Here is a 5,637-nt window from a genome sequence, read left to right as displayed (position 1 = left end):
ATCCAACCTGATGGAGCTTGAGAGGTGCTGCAAAGAGGAACTGGCAAAACTGGTCAAGGATAGGTGTGCCAAGCTTGTGGCATCATATTAAAAAATACTTGAGGCTGTAATTGCTGCAAAAGGTGCATCGACAAAGTATTGAGCAAATACTCAGTTTTTTTTTTTTTTTAATAAATTTGCAAAAACCTCAAGTAAACTTTTTTCATGTTGTCATTATGGGGTGTTGTGTGCAGAATTCTGAGGAAAAATGAATTTAATCCATTTTGGAATAAGGCTGTAACATAACAAAATGTGGAAAAAGTGATGCGCTGTGAAAACTTTCCGGATGCACTGTATACACACACACAGCTTGCTTAAGTAATCAACCACTTAAAGCTCCAAATGCTTAAAGTAGCAAAGTGTTCCTAAACAAGACAGCCTCTCATTTGGATCTCATTGAATAATTAGTTCCTACCAGTGAACAATTAAGAGCAAAGGTCCCATTTATTGATTATAAAAATCTCTCTGTGTATGCCTAGGTCAGGGGTAGGCAACGTCGGTCCTGGTGAGCCGCAGTATGTGCAGGTTTTTGTTCCAACCCAGTTCCTTAACGAGAACTCAATTATTGCTGATGAAGCACATATTGCTTAAGTGACATTTTGATGCTTCATTTTAGTGGTCTCGCTTGTTAAGGTTCTCCAACCTTAATTGCTTATTTCAATCTTAAACTGCTGCATTCAGTGTTTTAATTGCTCCTTATTAGCAATAAGATGTAAAAGACAAAGCAGCCAGCAGTTCTCCAGATAGCTTTTTTCCAATTACATCTGTGTGTGTTCATCATGCACTGTTTGATTTAATAAAACACTTAATAGAAAAATGTGACAGACTGAAAATGATCTGTTTTAGGCTTCATATCATTTGGATGATATCCTTGGAAAGGAAAAAAATCTACGATATAAGAGCCTTACATTGCACAGACTAACAAGCCATAAAATTAAATAAGGTCTGAGATTGGCAATGATTGGTTTCTAATTAAGCAATTGGGTTGGAATGAAAACCTGTAGCCACTGCGGCTCACCAGGACCGATGTTGCCTACCCCTGGCCTAGGTCATTAGCCAGGCTGTGAACCCACTGCTAACATTATGACTAAAGAGCATAAAAAGTGATACAAATGTATAAGTTGTGGAAAAAGGGCACAAAAAATAAAGTTCTTGGGTATCTCAGTGAGCACTACTGGGTCCATCATCAGGGAAGTGTAAGGAGTATCACACCACCAAGTCGGTGTGTACAGAAGGTTGTCTGTCAAAACTTAGCACTGAAGCAAGAATGAGGGACATGTGCAAGAAGCCACAACTCAGGAATATTCTTAAATAGACATGTTTGCATTTCGCCATAATACATGAGATGTACCAAGCTAGATTGTAGGAAAGGTAACGTGGCCAGCTGAAACCAAGATCATGCTTTTTAGCCAAAATTTTGAGGGCTATGTATGGCACAAACCAAACAAATCTCATGCATCAAAAAACACCATCTCTATAGTGAAGAATGGTGAAGGCAGAAGGAATGCTTTTCATCTGCAGGGACTGGGATTTCTGTTAAGTCAATTGGAAGAATGGATGGGACTAAATATTGGGAAATACAGGAAGAGAACCTGGTTAGCTTAGGCTTGGGAGAAGGTTCACTTTCCAGCATTTCAAACAGAAAGCCAAGGCAACACTAGAGTGTCTCAAAAAAAAAAAAAAAAAAAAAACTGTATTACAATGGCATAGTCAAAGTCCCGATTTCAACCACATCAAGACTCCAACCAACCTGAATGATCTGCAGAAAACATGTCAGGAAGAATGGGAAAGAATCACTCCTGAGCAATGTGCCAAGCTGGATCAGACTTACCCTACTATATACTGATGTGTGTGAGTTTGATACTTATGCAAGCAGCATTTTTTTAGTTTTTAGATATATACATTTAAATAATGATTTACTATAGCTTGAAATATAGCGGTCAGAACACTTATGTTGTCAATAAAAATACTTATTGGAGGAACGTGTGTATATTTTGAAATCCAGAGAATGGTGATGAATACTTTTGCAAGACATCACATTTTACTAAAACAGGACTGGTATGGAAAATTTTATTTTTTAGTCTGAAATACCAGAAATGAACTTTTGGAAAATTCCTAATCCAGTCTGAATGGCATATTTTGAGTAAAATGCTTATGTCTGATATTGGTCCAAAATATTACATTTTGTAGTTTTTTTCCAAAGTTTGTAAAAGACATTATATTGAGAGTCCTGCTATTATATATGCCATTTGAATAGTGGTTAGACTTGCAGAAATGTTCTAATCAATCTTTTCAGTGTGTTACCAAAAACAAGAATTCATCTTTCTTAATAACTGCCAAATGCATAAAGCCTTAATCAAGCTAGCTGGTTATTTTCCCACATATGTTTAATATATTATGTTTTTTCAAACCTTGATGGTGCGTGGATAATGCCAGATGTAACAGTAGGTGCCATGAGTGGAGTCTCTCTTGTAGGTAGCCAAATCTCTTCATAGTGGTGCTTTCCTAATGGCTGAGACACCTTCCTGCAATCATTGACAACTTCATCTGTCACATCCATACTGCTCTTGTGTAAGGCCATCAGCCTCAGCATCCAGTCTCAAGAAGTCCAACATTTCATTCCTTATCATTGTTTGTGCACTGCGGTGAAATTACAGGCATTCAGAGGGCACTAGCACATGACATTGTCCATTTATTGCCTTATTATGGAGTCTGATGTATAACTCTCATCTGGCAGGTTTGAATGTAAGTAAGGGCATGCAAACTTAATCATTTACACAGCAAACCATGCCGATCTTCAATTCTGGTTTTCATGCAAAATGGACTAAAGTGATAAGAAACATTGGGTGTTTTAATGAGGCATTTATGGGTTTCTGTCGAATTTTTGATGTTGCCATGATAGGCTGCAGTTTACCTCAGTTAAAACAAGTAGGTACAGCAAATCTGTGCACATTATGAAGGTCCCAAATGCCACCTAGTAAGAATCTTTTGTGCTAATTTTGATTTTAGGAAAGGCAATGTTTTTTCCTATTTGGACACAACGGGTTTAGAAAATGGAGGAATAATTTCAAACAATTTAAATATCAAAAATATGTGGTCTATCAAGTCTGACTTTAAAAACAAAAATGTCTAAATAAAATGCAACTTTATTTTTTTTCCCAAATTTTAAATATTACTGTAATGTGTACAATGAGACAAAATTAACACTTTGGACAATTAAAAAAAGCATTAGAACAAAACAGACATGAATTTTCCTATAAAAAATAGAAATTAGTCTTTGAGCAGTTTAAAAAATTTAAAAAATGTAGTCTGCAGATCTTTCAAAATGTAACTTGTAACATTTTTAAAAAAGAGAGAAAACATTACAAATGACCATCACTAGTATTTTTTAGGTAACAAGAAGAAATCAATGTCTGAATGACTTACATTGTGGGTAATGCTCATGTTAAACCCGTCCAATTTTTACTATCACATCTTACAATTCTAAGAAATTCAACCAGTTCTAAGACAAATAATAGCAGCGTTGTTGCCATTGTGCACAGAACTAAATAACTTTGTTGGAATTGGAGGCAGGGACTGAACTGGCAACTTTATGGCTTAAACAAAAACCTGCCTACACCGCACAAATGAAAAAACCCAGCCAGTCACTTAAAACTCCCATGCTGAAGGTGGGCAAATATTTGGACCCAAAAAGTATACTTACCATTACAGTGTAAACACAAAAATTGTGAAATATTCATATTTACATAATCATCTATATTATAGTACAATTAAAATATAACATTGTATACATTTGAAAAAAATCATACTTAATAAAATTATTAAAAATTAAAACATGAAATGCATAAAATTCAAAAATGATATCTGTAGTATAATCAAAACAAAGTGGTGAAGAAATGAAGAATGTTAATCATTTTGCATAAATTATACATACAGTGGCCAAAGTGGCACAGTTAGACCCCTCTACAGAAGCTCTCTTTCATCAACAGTGCATTGTACATGTACGTAGGCTTTTGGGGCATTTGTTAGCCAAGAGGTTTACGTTATTTTTTCAGCTTGGACTGTGAATTTTAAAACAATATATTCATTATTGGCAAGACAAGGTTCAAATATGTGTGTATTATTCATTTAAACAGGTTGTGTTTGTTTGTTATTGTGAATTATATTTAAATATCAGATCACATTTTTATTGTTTGCATATACGTGATGCATTTATGAGGTCTGAGAGTCCATGAGATAGGATGATTTTAATATTCATACTCACATATTTACTAGCTATGTACCTCTGCAAATTTCATAAAACTATGGGTGTCAATTATAGTTATAGTCATTTAAAGGCTTTTGTTAACCAGGTGTACCAGAAATATTATGTAACTAAGTGCTTTTCTGTATATATTTGTATGGTTTTCTTATTTTGTGTTATTTTATTTTTACCAAAGGCTACAATTATTGGCAGGCAGTATATTTTATACGTTAAGGCTTTGGACCTAGGACTTCAAATCCCAACATTGTGGGTTCAAATCCTACTGCTGACACTGTGTGACGATCAAGTCTCTTCATGAGCCTGTACTCCAAATGGACAAACAAAAGAAATGTAACCAGTAATTCACATTTTGTAAGTCACCTTGGAGTGGCATCAGTTAAATTATAAGTCATAATTTTATTACTTTACTTGAGCTGCTTACTGTTGAACATGCTGTACTCACTTTATGCATTAGATCCAAGTGACTTGGCTTTTGATGATGGTCATTTCAAAACACAATGTTAAAGAAAAGTGCTTTTTTTAAACGAGTGTGAGTTTGAATATATACTATCATCATTATTAGATGTTAAAGATCATTCACTCAAGTACAGTATGTCTGTTTGTGTTTTTCATCAGCTGTAAGTAGTCCCCCATTAATGTCTATAGATGTGAATGTAAATGCAAAGCATTACTTGAAGTCGATACATAAGTGCCAGTACCCTATGTGCTACATTGATGCATTAACAGGAAGAGTGGAAAGCAATATTGTCTTGGAACAATTACTGTGGTTTCCCCATTAGAAATTCTAATGCCATGTCCTCTGAGTTGCGAGAAGCAGATCATGGATATGTTATACAGTATCTGCCAAATAATACAAAGAGTACACAACACATTTTTCTCCATTATTGGGGCTAGTCAGGTGTATGCACTCTTGTATCCCCTTATGGGAATCGAACCCTGGCAAAGCATCTTACAATGCGCCACTGCGACTGGTTTGTTTCTTTGAAAAAGTGATGATCAGAGTATTACATTCTTAGGTCTGAAAGGCAATCTGTGCTTGGGAGACAGATTCAGGGCTTGGGGTTGAATCACAATTTGACAAGTCAGCGGTTCTCACTGTCTCTTAATGCTTCTTCTCTTCCTCCCTCTGCAGAGCAGAAGATTGACAGACGTATACGCCTAGTCCAGGTGCAGACCTGTGTCTTTTCCCAACATCCTCAATTATACAGGGAACACTGGGTGGTGCCCCAAACCTTTGTTTTCTTTTTGTCTTTTGTTACTATATTATATTATATTATATATATATATATATATATATATATATATATATATATATATATATATATACATACACA

Source organism: Erpetoichthys calabaricus, chromosome 4 (assembly GCF_900747795.2).
Source record: "Erpetoichthys calabaricus chromosome 4, fErpCal1.3, whole genome shotgun sequence".
NCBI lineage: Eukaryota > Metazoa > Chordata > Cladistia > Polypteriformes > Polypteridae > Erpetoichthys > Erpetoichthys calabaricus.
This window is presented reverse-complemented; position numbering follows the sequence as displayed.